The following is a 13129-nucleotide window of genomic DNA, read 5'->3' on the forward strand; positions in this document are numbered from 1 at the left end:
TCCAAAAAACATTGGCAGCCTGAAAAAGACCTTAATGCGCATCCTAGAACCCTGAAATTCCCAAAAATATTTTCGCCCCAAAAAAGACATTTTAGATCCCTGTAGGAACAGAATGTTTAGCAGCCCAAAAAAGCCCTAAAAATGCATTTCAGGCCTCCAAAAATCTACAAAACTTTGGAGGCCAGAAACAGGTGTTTCCCAGCATCCTAGACCCCGTGAAATCCAGAAAATGTGGGCGGCCCGAAAGATGTGTCACAGAGCTCCAAATGTCCCAAAAATAATCGGCAGCTTGAAAAAGACCTTAATCCGCATTCTAGAACCCTGAAATCCCAAAAATATTTTCACCCCAAAACAGCCAACTTAGACTCCGGTAGGACCAGAATGTTTGGCAGCCCAAAAAAGCCCTAAAAATGCATCTCAGGCCTCCAAAAATCTACAAAACTTTGGAGGCCAGAAAAAGGCGTTTCCAGGCAATCTAGACCCCCTTAAATCCAGAAAATGTAACCGGCCAGAAAGATGTGTCACAGAGCTCCAAATGTCCCAAAAATATTGGCAGCCAAAAAAAGACCTTAATCCGCATCCTAGAACCCTGAAATTCCCAAAAATATTCTCGCCCCAAAAAAGCCATTTTAGAGCCCTGTAGGAACAGAATGTTTGGCAGCCCAAAAAAGCCCTAAAAATGCATCTAAGGCCTCCAAAAAGCTACAAAACTTTGGAGGCCAGAAAAAGGCATTTCCAGGCATCCTAGACCCCATAAAATCCAGAAAATGTGGCCAGCCCGAAAGATGTGTCACAGAGCTCCAAATGTCCCAAAAACATCGGCAGCCTGAAAAAGACCTTAATCCACATCCTAGAACCCTGAAATTCCCAAAAATATATAAGCCCCAAAAACGCCATCTTAGACTCCGGTAGGACCAGAATGTTTGGCAGCCCAAAAAAGCCCTAAAAATGCATCTCAGGCCTCCAAAAATCTACAAAACTTTGGTGCCCTAAAAAAAGGCATTTCCAGGCATCCTAGACCCACTAAAGTCCAGAAAATGTTGGCGGCCCGAAATATGTGTCACAGAGCTCCAAATGTCCCAAAAACACTGGCAGCCTGATATAGACCTTAATCCGCATTCTAGAACCCTGAAATTCCCAAAGATATTCTCGCCCCAAAAAAGCCATTTTAGAGCCCTGTAGGACCAGAATGTTTGGCAGCCCAAAAAAGCCCTAAAAATGCATCTCAGGCCTCCAAAAATCTACAAAACTTTGGAGGCCAGAAACAGGCGTTTCCAGGCATCCTAGACCCCCTAAAATCCAGAAAATGTGGGTGGCCCGAAAGATGTGTCACAGAGCTCCAAATGTCCCCGAAACATCGGCAGCCCGAAAAAGACCTTAATCCGCATCCTAGAACCCTGAAATTCTCAAAAATATTTTCAGCCCAAAAAAGCCATCTTAGACCCCGGTAGGACCAGAATGTTTGGCAGCCCAAAAAAGCCCTAAAAATGCCACTCAGGCCTTCAAAAATCTACAAAACTTTGGACACACGAAAATGGCATTTCCGGACATCCTAGACCCCCTAAAGTCCAGAAAATTTTGGCAGCCCGAAACAGGTGTCAAGAGCTCCAAATGCCCCAAAAACATTGGCAGCCTGAAAAAGACCTTAATCCGCATCCTAGAACCCTGAAATTCCCAAAAATATTTTCGCCCCAAAAAAGACATTTTAGATCCCTGTAGGAACAGCATGTTTGGCAGCCCAAAAAAGCCCTAAAAATGCATCTCAGGCCTCCGAAAATCTACAAAACTTTGGAGGCCAGAAACATGCGTTTCCAGGCATCCTAGACCCCCTAAAATCCAGAAAATGTGGGCGGCCCAAAAGATGTTTCACAGAGCTCCAAATGTCCCCAAAACATCGACAGCCTGAAAAAGACCTTAATCCACATCCTAGAACCCTGAAATTCTCAAAAATATTTTCAGCCCAAAAAAGTAATCTTAGACCCCGGTAGACCAGAATGTTTGGCAGCTCAAAAAAGCCATAAAAATGCCACTCAGGCCTCCAAAAATCTACAAAACTTTGGAGCCCCGAAAAAGGCATTTCCAGGCATCCTAGACCCCCTAAAGTCCAGAAAATGTTGGCAGCCCGAAACAAGTGTCACAGAGCTCCAAATGTCCAAAAAACATTGGCAGCCTGAAAAAGACCTTAATGCGCATCCTAGAACCCTGAAATTCCCAAAAATATTTTCGCCCCAAAAAAGACATTTTAGATCCCTGTAGGAACAGAATGTTTAGCAGCCCAAAAAAGCCCTAAAAATGCATTTCAGGCCTCCAAAAATCTACAAAACTTTGCAGGCCAGAAACCGGTGTTTCCCAGCATCCTAGACCCCGTGAAATCCAGAAAATGTGGGCGGCCCGAAAGATGTGTCACAGAGCTCCAAATGTCCCAAAAATAATCGGCAGCTTGAAAAAGACCTTAATCCGCATTCTAGAACCCTGAAATCCCAAAAATATTTTCACCCCAAAACAGCCAACTTAGACTCCGGTAGGACCAGAATGTTTGGCAGCCCAAAAAAGCCCTAAAAATGCATCTCAGGCCTCCAAAAATCTACAAAACTTTGGAGGCCAGAAAAAGGCGTTTCCAGGCAATCTAGACCCCCTTAAATCCAGAAAATGTAACCGGCCAGAAAGATGTGTCACAGAGCTCCAAATGTCCCAAAAATATTGGCAGCCTGAAAAAGACCTTAATCCGCATCCTAGAACCCTGAAATTCCCAAAAATATTCTCGCCCCAAAAAAGCCATTTTAGAGCCCTGTAGGAACAGAATGTTTGGCAGCCCAAAAAAGCCCTAAAAATGCATCTAAGGCCTCCAAAAAGCTACAAAACTTTGGAGGCCAGAAAAAGGCATTTCCAGGCATCCTAGACCCCATAAAATCCAGAAAATGTGGCCAGCCCGAAAGATGTGTCACAGAGCTCCAAATGTCCCAAAAACATCGGCAGCCTGAAAAAGACCTTAATCCACATCCTAGAACCCTGAAATTCCCAAAAATATATAAGCCCCAAAAACGCCATCTTAGACTCCGGTAGGACCAGAATGTTTGGCAGCCCAAAAAAGCCCTAAAAATGCATCTCAGGCCTCCAAAAATCTACAAAACTTTGGTGCCCTAAAAAAAAGGCATTTCCAGGCATCCTAGACCCACTAAAGTCCAGAAAATGTTGGCGGCCCGAAATATGTGTCACAGAGCTCCAAATGTCCCAAAAACACTGGCAGCCTGATATAGACCTTAATCCGCATTCTAGAACCCTGAAATTCCCAAAGATATTTTCGCCCCAAAAAAGCCATTTTAGAGCCCTGTAGGACCAGAATGTTTGGCAGCCCAAAAAAGCCCTAAAAATGCATCTCAGGCCTCCAAAAATCTACAAAACTTTGGAGGCCAGAAACAGGCGTTTCCAGGCATCCTAGACCATCTAAAATACAGAAAATGTGGGTGGCCCGAAAGATGTGTCACAGAGCTCCAAATGTCTCCAAAACATCGGCAGCCCGAAAAAGACCTTAATCCGCATCCTAGAACCCTGAAATTCTCAAAAATATTTTCAGCCCAAAAAAGCCATCTTAGACCCCGGTAGGACCAGAATGTTTGGCAGCCCAAAAAAGCCCTAAAAATGCCACTCAGGCCTTCAAAAATCTACAAAACTTTGGACACACGAAAAAGGCATTTCCGGACATCCTAGACCCCCTAAAGTCCAGAAAATTTTGGCAGCCCGAAACAAGTGTCACAGAGCTCCAAATGCCCCAAAAACATTGGCAGCCTGAAAAAGACCTTAATCCGCATCCTAGAACCCTGAAATTCCCAAAAATATTTTCGCCCCAAAAAAGACATTTTAGATCCCTGTAGGAACAGCATGTTTGGCAGCCCAAAAAAGCCCTAAAAATGCATCTCAGGCCTCCGAAAATCTACAAAACTTTGGAGGCCAGAAACATGCGTTTCCAGGCATCCTAGACCCCCTAAAATCCAGAAAATGTGGGCGGCCCAAAAGATGTTTCACAGAGCTCCAAATGTCCCCAAAACATCGACAGCCTGAAAAAGACCTTAATCCACATCCTAGAACCCTGAAATTCTCAAAAATATTTTCAGCCCAAAAAAGTCATCTTAGACCCCGGTAGACCAGAATGTTTGGCAGCTCAAAAAAGCCATAAAAATGCCACTCAGGCCTCCAAAAATCTACAAAACTTTGGAGCCCCGAAAAAGGCATTTCCAGGCATCCTAGACCCCCTAAAGTCCAGAAAATGTTGGCAGCCCGAAACAAGAGTCACAGAGCACCAAATGTCCAAAAAACATTGGCAGCCTGAAAAAGACCTTAATCCGCATCCTAGAACCCTGAAATTCCCAAAAATATTTTCGCCCCAAAAAAGACATTTTAGATCCCTGTAGGAACAGAATGTTTGGCAGCCCAAAAAAGCCCTAAAAATGCATTTCAGGCCTCCAAAAATCTACAAAACTTTGGAGGCCAGAAACAGGTGTTTCCCAGCATCCTAGACCCCGTGAAATCCAGAAAATGTGGGCGGCCCGAAAGATGTGTCACAGAGCTCCAAATGTCCCAAAAATAATCGGCAGCTTGAAAAAGACCTTAATCCGCATTCTAGAACCCTGAAATCCCAAAAATATTTTCACGCCAAAACAGCCAACTTAGACTCCGGTAGGACCAGAATGTTTGGCAGCACAAAAAAGCCCTAAAAATGCATCTCAGGTCTCCAAAAATCTACAAAACTTTGGACACACGAAAAAGGCATTTCTGGGCATCCTAGACCCCCTAAAGTCCAGAAAATGTTGGAGGCCGAAAAATATGTCACAGAGCTCCAAATGTCCCCAAAACATTGGCAGCCTGAAAAAGACTTTAATCCGCATCCTAGAACCCTGAAATTCCCAAAAATATTTCCGCCCAAAAAAAGACATTTTAGATCCCTGTAGGAACAGAATGTTTGGCAGCCCAAAAAAGCCCTAAATATGGATCTCAGGCCTCCAAAAATCTACAAAACTTTGGAGGCCAGAAACATGTGTTTCCAGGCATCCTAGACCCCCTAAAGTCCAGAAAATGTTGGCAGCCCGAAACAAGTGTCACAGAGCTCCAAACGTCCCAAAAACATTGGCAGCCTGAAAAAGACCTTAATCCGCATCCTAGAACCCTGAAATTGCCAAAAATATTTTTGCCCCAAAAAAGACATTTTAGATCCCTGTAGGAACAGAATGTTTGGCAGCCCATAAAAGCCCTAAAAATGCATCTCAGGCCTCCAAAAATCTACAAAACTTTGGAGGCCAGAAACAGGTGTTTCCAGGCACCCTAGACCCCCTAAAATCCAGAAAATGTGGGCGGCCCGAAAGATGTGTCACAGAGCTCCAAATGTCCCCAAAACATCGGCAGCCTGAAAAATACCTTAATCCGCATCCTAGAACCCTGAAATTCTCAAAAATATTTTCGCCCCAAAAAAGCCATCTTAGACCCTGGTAGGACCAGAATGTTTGGCAGCCCAAAAAAGCCCTAAAAATGCCACTCAGGCCTCCAAAAATCTACAAAACTTTGGAGCCCCGAAAAAGGCATTTCCAGGCATCCTTGACCCCGTAAAGTCCAGAAAATGTTGCAGCCCGAAACAAGTGTCACAGAACTCCAAATGTCCCAAAAACATTGCAGCCTGAAAAAGACCTTAATCTGCATCCTAGAACCCTGAAATTCCCAAAAATATTCTCGCCCTAAAAAAGCCATTTTAGAGCCCTATAGGAACAGAATGTTTGGCAGCCCAAAAAAGCCCTAAAAATGCATCTCAGACCTCCAAAAATCTAAAAAACTTTGGAGGCCAGAAAAACGGTGTTTCCAGGCATCCTAGACCCCATAAAATCCAGAAAATGTGGTTGGCCTGAAAGATGTGTCAGAGCTCCAAATGTCCCAAAAAATAATCGGCAGCTTGAAAAATACCTTAAACCGCATCCTAGAACCCTGAAATTCCCAAAAATATTTTCACCCCAAAACTGCCATCTTAGACCCCGGTAGGACCAGAATGTTTAGCAGCCCAAGAAAACCCTAAAAATGCCACTCAGGCCTCCAAAAATCTACAAAACTTTGGAACCCCGAAAAGGCATTTCCAGGCATCCTAGACCCCCTAAAGTCCAGAAAATGTTGGCGGCCCGAAATATGTGTCACAGAGCTCCAAATGTCCCAAAAACACTGGCAACATTAAAAAGACCTTAATCCGCATCCTAGAACCCTGAAATTCCCAAAGATATTTTCGCCCCAAAAAAGCCATTTTAGAGCCCTGTAGGAACAGAATGTTTGGCAGCCCAAAAAAGCCCAAAAAATGCATCTCAGGCCTCCAAAAATCTACAAAACTTTGGAAGCTAGAAAAAGGCGTTTCCAGGCATCCTAGACCCCCTAAAATCCAGAAAATGTGGGCAGCCCGAAAGATGTGTCACAGAGCTCCAAATGTCCCAAAAATAATCGGCAGCTTGAAAAAGACCTTAATCCGCATTCTAGAACCCTGAAATTCCCAAAAATATTTTCACCCCAAAACAGCCATCTTAGACTCCGGTAGGACCAGAATGTTTGGCAGCCCAAAAAAGCCCTAAAAATGCATCTCAGGCCTCCAAAAATCTACAAAACTTTGGTGCCCTGAAAAAGGCATTTCCAGGCATCCTAGACCCACTAAAGTCCAGAAAATGTTGGCGGCCCGAAATATGTGTCACAGAGCTCCAAATGTCCCAAAAACACTGGCAGCCTGAAAAAGACCTTAATCCGCATTCTAGAACCCTGAAATTCCCAAAGATATTTTCGCCCCAAAAAAGCCATTTTAGAGCCCTGTAGGACCAGAATGTTTGGCAGCCCAAAAAAGCCCTAAAAATGCATCTCAGACCTCCAAAAACCTAAAAAACTTTTGAGGCCAGAAAAACGGTGTTTCCAGGCATCCTAGACCCCATAAAATCCAGAAAATGTGGGTGGCCTGAAAGATGTGTCACAGAGCTCCAAATGTCCCAAAAAATAATTGGCAGCTTGAAAAATACCTTAATCCGCATTCTAGAACCCTGAAATTCCCAAAAATATTTTCACCCCAAAACTGCCATCTTAGACTCCGGTAGGACCAGAATGTTTGGCAGCACAAAAAAGCCCTAAAAATGCATCTCAGGCCTACAAAAATCTACAAAACTTTGGAGGCCAGAAACATGCGTTTCCAGGCATCCTAGACCCCCTAAAATCCAAAAAATGTGGGCAGCCCGAGAGATGTTTCACAGAGCTCCAAATGTCCCCAAAACATCGACAGCCTGAAAAACACCTTGATCCGCATCCTAGAACCCTGAAATTCTCAAAAATATTTTCAGCCCAAAAAAGCCATCTTAGACCCCGGTAGGACCAGAATGTTTGGCAGCCCAAGAAAGCCCTAAAAATGCCACTCAGGCCTCCAAAAATCTACAAAACTTTGGAACCCCGAAAAAGGCATTTCCAGGCATCCTAGACCCCCTAAAGTCCAGAAAATGTTGGTGGCCCGAAATATGTGTCACAGAGCTCCAAATGTCTCAAAAACACTGGCAACATTAAAAAGACCTTAATCCGCATCCTAGAACCCTGAAATTCCCAAAGATATTTTCGCCCCAAAAAAACCATTTTAGAGCCCTGTAGGAACAGAATGTTTGGCAGCCCATAAAAGCCCTAAAAATGCATCTCAGGCCTCCAAAAATCTACAAAACTTAGGAGGCCAGAAACAGGTGTTTCCAGGCATCCTAGACCCCCTAAAATCCAGAAAATGTGGGCGGCCCGAAAGATGTGTCACAGAGCTCCAAATGTCCCCAAAACATCGGCAGCCTGAAAAAGACCGTAATCCGCATCCTAGAACCCTGAAATTCCCAAAAATATTCTCGCCCCAAAAAAGCCATTTTAGAGCCCGGTAGGACCAGAATGTTTGGCAGCCCAAAAAAGCCCTAAAAATGCATCTCAGGCCTCCATAAATCTATTAAACTTTGGTGCCCCGAAAAAGGCATTTCCAGGCATCCTAGACCCCCTAAAGTCCAGAAAATGTTGGCAGCCCGAAACAAGAGTCACAGAGCTCCAAACGTCCCAAAAACATTGGCAGCCTGAAAAAGACCTTAATCCGCATCCTAGAACCCTGAAATTCTCAAAAATATTTTTGCCCCAAAAAAGACATTTTAGATCCCTGTAGGAACAGAATGTTTGGCAGCCCAAAAAAACCCTAAAAATGCCACTCACGCCTCCAAAAATCTACAAAACTTTGGAGCCCCGAAAAAGGCATTTCCAGGCATCCTTGACCCCGTAAAGTCCAGAAAATGTTGCAGCCCGAAACAAGTGTCACAGAACTCCAAATGTCCCAAAAACATTGCAGCCTGAAAAAGACCTTAATCTGCATCCTAGAACCCTGAAATTCCCAAAAATATTCTCACCCTAAAAATGCCATTTTAGAGCCCTGTAGGAACAGAATGTTTGGCAGCCCAGAAAAGCCCTAAAAATGCATCTCAGACCTCCAAAAATCTACAAAACTTTGGAGGCCAGAAAAACGGTGTTTCCAGGCATCCTAGACCCCAAAAAATCCAGAAAATGTGGGTGGCCTGAAAGATGCGTCACAGAGCTCCAAATGTCCCAAAAAATAATCGGCAGCTTGAAAAATACCTTAATCCGCATTCTAGAACCCTGAAATTCCCAAAAATATTTTCACCCCAAAACTGCCATCTTAGACTCCGGTAGGACCAGAATGTTTGGCAGCACAAAAAAGCCCTAAAAATGCATCTCAGGCCTACAAAAATCTACAAAACTTTGGAGGCCAGAAAAAGGCGTTTCCAGGCATCCTAGACCCCCTAAAATCCAGAAAATGTGGGCGGCCCGAAAGATGTTTCACAGAGCTCCAAATGTCCCCAAAACATCGACAGCCTGAAAAACACCTTGATCCGCATCCTAGAACCCTGAAATTCTCAAAAATATTTTCAGCCCAAAAAAGCATTCTTAGACCCCGGTAGGACCAGAATGTTTGGCAGCCCAAAAAAGCCCTAAAAATGCATCTCAGGCCTCCAAAAATCTACAAAACTTTGGAGGCCAGAAAAAGGCGTTTCCAGGCATCCTAGACCCCCTAAAATCCAGAAAATGTGTGCGGCCCGAAAGATGTGTCACAGAGCTCCAAATGTCCCAAAAATAATCGGCAGCTTGAAAAAGACCTTAATCCGCATTCTAGAACCGTGAAATTCCCAAAAATATTTTCACCCCAAAACAGCCATCTTAGACTCCGGTAGGACCAGAATGTTTGGCAGCCCAAAAAAGCCCTAAAAATGCATCTCAGGCCTCCAAAAATCTACAAAACTTTGGTGCTCTGAAAAAGGCATTTCCAGGCATCCTAGACCCACTAGAGTCCAGAAAATGTTGGCGGCCCGAAATATGTGTCACGGAGCTCCAAATGTCCCAAAAACACTGGCAGCCTGAAAAAGACCTTAATCCGCATTCTAGAACCCTGAAATTCCCAAAGATATTTTCGCCCCAAAAAAGCCATTTTAGAGCCCTGTAGGACCAGAATGTTTGGCAGCCCAAAAAAGCCCTAAAAATGCATCTCAGGCCTCCAAAAATCTACAAAACTTTGGAGGCCAGAAACAGGCGTTTCCAGGCATCCTAGAACCCCTATAATCCAGAAAATGTGGGCGGCCCGAAAGATGTGTCACAGATCTCCAAATGTCCCCAAAACATCGGCAGCCCGAACAAGACCTTAATCCGCATCCTAGAACCCTGAAATTCTCAAAAATATTTTCAGCCCAAAAAAGCCATCTTAGACCACGGTAGGACCAGAATGTTTGGCAGCCCAAAAAAGCCCTAAAAATGCCACTCAGGCCTCCAAAAATCTACAAAACTTTGGAGCCCCGAAAAAGGCATTTCCAGGCATCCTAGACCCCCTAAAGTCCAGAAAATGTTGGCAGCCCGAAACAAGTTTCACAGAGCTCCAAATGTCCCAAAAACATTGGCAGCCTGAAAAAGACCTTAATCCGCATCCTAGAAACCTGAAATTCCCAAAAATATTCTCGCCCCAAAAAAGCCATTTTAGAGCCCTGTAGGAACAGAATGTTTGGCAGCCCAAAAAAGCCCTAAAAATGCATCTCAGGCCTCCAAAAATCTACAAAACTTTGGAGGCCAGAAACAGGTGTTTCCCGGCATCCTAGACCCCCTGAAATCCAGAAAATGTGGGCGGCCCGAAAGATGTGTCACAGAGCTCCAAATGTCCCCAAAACATCGGCAGCCTGAAAAAGACCTTAATCCGCATCCTAGAACCCTAAAATTCCCAAAAATATTTTCGCCCCAAAAAAGACATTTTAGATCCCTGTAGGAACAGAATGTTTGGCAGCCCAAAAAAGCCCTAATAATGCATCTCAGGCCTCCAAAAATCTACAAAACTTTGGAGGCCAGAAACAGGTGTTTCCCGGCATCCTAGACCCCGTGAAATCCAGAAAATGTTGGCAGCCCGAAACAAGTGTCACAGAGCTCCAAATGTCCAAAAAACATTGGCAGCCTGAAAAAGACCTTAATCCGCATCCTAGAACCCTGAAATTCCCAAAAATATTTTCACCCCAAAAAAGACATTTTAGATCCCTGTAGGAACAGAATGTTTGACAGCCCAAAAAAGTCCTAAAAATGCATCTCAGGCCTCCAAAAATCTACAAAACTTTGGAGGCCAGAAACAGGCGTTTCCAGGCATCCTAGACCCCCACAAATCCAGAAAATGTGGGCAGCCCGAAAGATGTGTCACAGACCTCCAAATGTCCCCAAAACATTGGCAGCCTGAAAAAGACCTTAATCCACATCCTAGAACCCTGAAATTCTCAAAAATATTTTCAGCCCAAAAAAGCCATCTTAGACCCCGGTAGACCAGAATGTTTGGCAGCCCAAAAAAGCCATAAAAATGCCACTCAGGCCTCCAAAAATCTACAAAACTTCGGAGCCCCGAAAAAGGCATTTCCAGGCATCCTAGACCCCCTAAAGTCCAGAAAATGTTGGCAGCCCGAAACAAGTGTCACAGAGCTCCAAATGTCCAAAAAACATTGGCAGCCTGAAAAAGACCTTAATCCGCATCCTAGAACCCTGAAATTCCCAAAAATATTTTCGCCCCAAAAAAGACATTTTAGATCCCTGTAGGAACAGAATGTTTGGCAGCCCAAAAAAGCCCTAAAAATGCATCTCAGGCCTCCAAAAATCTACAAAACTTTGGAGGCCAGAAACAGGTGTTTCCCGGCATCCTAGACCCCCTGAAATCCAGAAAATGTGGGCGGCCCGAAAGATGTGTCACAGAGCTCCAAATGTCCCCAAAACATCGGCAGCCTGAAAAAGACCTTAATCTGCATCCTAGAACCCTGAAATTCTCAAAAATATTTTCAGCCTAAAAAAGCCATCTTAGACCCCCGTAGGACCAGACTGTTTCGCAGCCCAAAAAAGCCCTAAAGATGCCACTCAGGCCTCCATAAATCTACAAAACTTTGGAGCCCCGAAAAAGGCATTTCCAGGCATCCTAGACCCTGCAAAGTCCAGAAAATGTTGCAGCCCGAAACTAGTGTTATAGAGCTCCAAATGTCCCAAAAACATTGGCAGCCTGAAAAAGACCGTAATCCGCATCCTAGAACCCTGAAATTCCCAAAAATATTCTCGCCCCAAAAAAGCCATTTTAGAGCCCTGTAGGACCAGAATGTTTGGCAGCCCAAAAAAGCCCTAAAAATGCATCTCAGGCCTCCATAAATCTATTAAACTTTGGTGCCCCGAAAAAGGCATTTCCAGGCATCCTAGACCCCCTAAAGTCCAGAAAATGTTGGCAGCCCGAAACAAGTGTCACAGAGCTCCAAACGTCCCAAAAACATTGGCAGCCTGAAAAAGACCTTAATCCGCATCCTAGAACCCTGAAATTGCCAAAAATATTTTTGCCCCAAAAAAGACATTTTAGATCCCTGTAGGAACAGAATGTTTGGCAGCCCATAAAAGCCCTAAAAATGCATCTCAGGCCTCCAAAAATCTACAAAACTTTGGAGGCCAGAAACAGGTGTTTCCAGGCATCCTAGACCCCCTAAAATCCAGAAAATGTGGGCGGCCCGAAAGATGTGTCACAGAGCTCCAAATGTCCCCAAAACATCGGCAGCCTGAAAAAGACCTTAATCAGCATCCTAGAACCCTGAAATTTCCAAACATATTCTCGCCCTAAAAAAGCCATTTTAGAGCCCTGTAGGAACAGAATGTTTGGCAGCCCAAAAAAGCCCTAAAAATGCACCTCAGACCTCCAAAAATCTAAAAAAACTTTGGAGGCCAGAAAAACGGTGTTTCCAGGCATCCTAGACCCCATAAAATCCAGAAAATGTGGGTGGCCTGGAAGATGTGTCACAGAGCTCCAAATGTCCCAAAAAATAATCGGCAACTTGAAAAATACCTTAATCCGCATTCTAGAACCCTGAAATTCCCAAAAATATTTTCACCCCAAAACTGCCATCTTAGACTCCGGTAGGACCAGAATGTTTGGCAGCACAAAAAAGCCCTAAAAATGCCACTCAGGCCTCCAAAAATCTACAAAACTTTGGAACCCCGAAAAAGGCATTTCCAGGCATCCTAGACCCCCTAAAGTCCAAAAAATGTTGGCGGCCCGAAATATGTGTCACAGAGCTCCAAATGTCCCAAAAACACTGGCAACATTAAAAAGACCTTAATCCGCATCCTAGAACCCTGAAATTCCAAAAGATATTTTCGCCCCAAAAAAGCCATTTTAGAGCCTTGTAGGAACAGAATGTTTGGCAGCCCAAAAAAGCCCTAAAAATGCATCTCAGGCCTCCAAAAATCTACAAAACTTTGGAAGCCAGAAAAAGGCGTTTCCAGGCATCCTAGACCCACTAAAATCCAGAAAATGTGGGCGGCCCGAAAGATGTGTCACAGAGCTCCAAATGTCCCAAAAATAATCGGCAGCTTGAAAAAGACCTTAATCCGCATTCTAGAACCCTGAAATTCCCAAAAATATTTTCACCCCAAAACAGCCATCTTAGACTCTGGTAGGACCAGAATGTTTGGCAGCCCAAAAAAGCCCCAAAAATGCATCTCTGGCCTCCAAAAATCTACAAAACTTTGGTGCCCTGAAAAAGGCATTTCCAGGCATCCTAGA

Source organism: Ambystoma mexicanum, chromosome 7q (genome assembly GCF_040938575.1).
Source record: "Ambystoma mexicanum isolate Mex_15411 chromosome 7q, UKY_AmexF1_1, whole genome shotgun sequence".
NCBI classification, from domain to species: domain Eukaryota; kingdom Metazoa; phylum Chordata; class Amphibia; order Caudata; family Ambystomatidae; genus Ambystoma; species Ambystoma mexicanum.